At 43.9% G+C, this 2,500-nt stretch overlaps 1 protein-coding gene across 1 annotated transcript in view; it reads right to left on the bottom strand.

Annotated features, from left to right (window-relative positions):
• The window catches only part of otogl (otogelin-like), a 100,787-nt gene that overhangs the window by 61,676 nt on the left and 36,611 nt on the right, over positions 1-2,500 (bottom strand). The gene's annotated exons all lie outside the window — the stretch shown is intronic.

A 2,500-nucleotide genomic window follows, 5' to 3' on the forward strand; every position in this document is an offset into this window, starting at 1 on the left:
AGAGTGTGTGTGTGTGTGTGTGTGTGTGAGAGTGTGTGTGTGTGTGAGAGTGTGTGTGTGTGTGGGTACGCGCGCGCATTTCTTTTTACTAACACTGGAAAGAGGTCCAGTCCCTTTGGGCGGATCAGTGGACTCCTAAGAGTATCACTGCCCTTTAAAAAGAGACCAGAGTCCACACACACACACACACACTCACACATGCACTCACTCACACACAAACACACACACACATAGAGACATACACACAAACTCACACACACACACACACACACACACAGAGACACAGAGAGCTGATTGGGAACAGATTGGTCTTTGTTGTGTGTGTGCAGCTCTGGTAGGTTGGTGTGGCTGGTTTGACATTCACGGGGGGTTTCGTTACAGCGATCCTGTTCTAATTAAAATCCCTCTGATTCTTCCCAAGATTAGGAACTGTGGGAATGCTCATGGATCCCCTGCCCTGTGGCTACTCATTCCCTGCAGACGGGGATAAACATACAGATCATGGAGAGAGAGAGAAAGCGACAGATCTATGCTTTTATCTATCAATCTTCTCTCTTCCTCTCTCTCTCGTTACATACATGTATATATGAGTGTATGAGCACACATACTCACACACAGCAGCACCTTCAGGGGGTAGACCTATCAGTCACTGACACACACTCACACATGGGCGTCAGTTTGTTTTGAAAAGTGCTGGGGACAATGATGGGTTTGTCGTGCACACACCTTTTCTCTGTGGGACATTAGCTGCCCATAGATGTAAATGGCTTCCCTTTAAGGATCGCCTTTAAAAGCTGCCTGCGCTGCTTACGTGTGTTACAGTCTTATACAGTGTCCTGAAAGTCACTTAGGCCCTGAAAGTCACTTAGGCCTGTGCTCCGAACTGTGTCAGTTGAGTTGGATTTGACTGTTCAATACGAATATTCAACTATTCATTCCTTTTTTTTCATATAGACTATCTGGCAATCAGAAAGTTCACTGGCATGAGTTTCAGTGATGATTTTGACCACATTAACAAAGTCAAATGGAACAGAGTCATGGGGACATATTTTTGAGCTTTTAAAAATCAATAAAAGACAGCTGCATATGATGCCAGATTTGAACTGCTGACATAACATTGGACTACCATATGAATTTGTCGGAATAATGAGACAGGCTCCACATATGTATTTCTGTTTAGCTCTTAAAGCCTATTTTTTCAATTTCACTGTAAACATTGTAAAAACAACGTGACTAAATGAATAAACAAATGAAACAGTTTAAACTAAATCCACGGCATCGCCTGCTATGAAATAATTTCTTGTCTTCAACGTTTACAGTGGTTTATCATGCCGCCTGGCTAAGCTACTTACCCGTTTACAGCGGTTTATCATGCCGCCTGGCTAAGCTACTTACCCGTTTACAGTGGTTTATCATGCCGCCTGGCTAAGCTACTTACCCGTTTACAGTGGTTTATCATGCCGCCTGGCTAAGCTACTCACCCGTTTACAGCGGTTTATCATGCCGCCTGGCTAAGCTACTCACCCGTTTACAGCGGTTTATCATGCCGCCTGGCTAAGCTACTCACCCGTTTACAGCGGTTTATCATGCCGCCTGGCTAAGCTACTCACCCGTTTACAGCGGTTTATCATGCCGCCTGGCTAAGCTACTCACCCGTTTACAGTGGTTTATCATGCCGCCTGGCTAAGCTACTCACCCGTTTACAGTGGTTTATCATGCCGCCTGGCTAAGCTACTCACCCGTTTACAGCGGTTTATCATGCCGCCTGGCTAAGCTACTCACCCGTTTACAGTGGTTTATCATGCTCACTGTTGTTGAATGATAAGTGAATTCTTGTATACAGAATTTGCATTTAACTTTGTTAGGGCTGTCCTTCAACAGTTCGAAATGCCGCCATAATTTAGACTTCCTCTGAGACATGGTTACAGCCAGCCTAGTTTACCAACCACTCCACCTCAGGTTTCAGCTTCTCTCATCGGTTAACCACCAGCGCATGTTGTCACGTGGATTTTGTTTTGAGCAAGCGTGCCAGCTAGCCCTACAAGAATATAAACATATAGCTATGATTCCCCTTATTTATAGTTCCTCACTGAGATGTTATCCCTGTGCATTTTTGTAAGCTTCTATCTGTTATATCCTTCTATTGTAATGCACATTGACTGACCAAAAAAAAAAAAAAACGACTGCTCGACTTGAAGAATCTCAGTCGACTGACGGGTCTTCGACTGATGATCGGCTTCGCCGACTTTTAGAGGGCAGCCCTAAAGTCACTGTCATGTAAAACAATGAAAAGTTTTTTGAAAGTCACATAACTGGCATGTCTAAGTTAGCCTGTTCATGTTTTCCCAAATAATAAGACCGACCTTGTTAGACCTATGGATCGCTACTCTGAACCATAGGCTGTTGCAGCACTGACAATATAACCTAACTGTGCACTGCCAGTATCTTGTTACGAAATACCACTTGAAGAAATCATCATCGGAAGAAACTGACATACAAA

Source organism: Chanos chanos, chromosome 13 (genome assembly GCF_902362185.1).
Source record: "Chanos chanos chromosome 13, fChaCha1.1, whole genome shotgun sequence".
Lineage (NCBI taxonomy): Eukaryota > Metazoa > Chordata > Actinopteri > Gonorynchiformes > Chanidae > Chanos > Chanos chanos.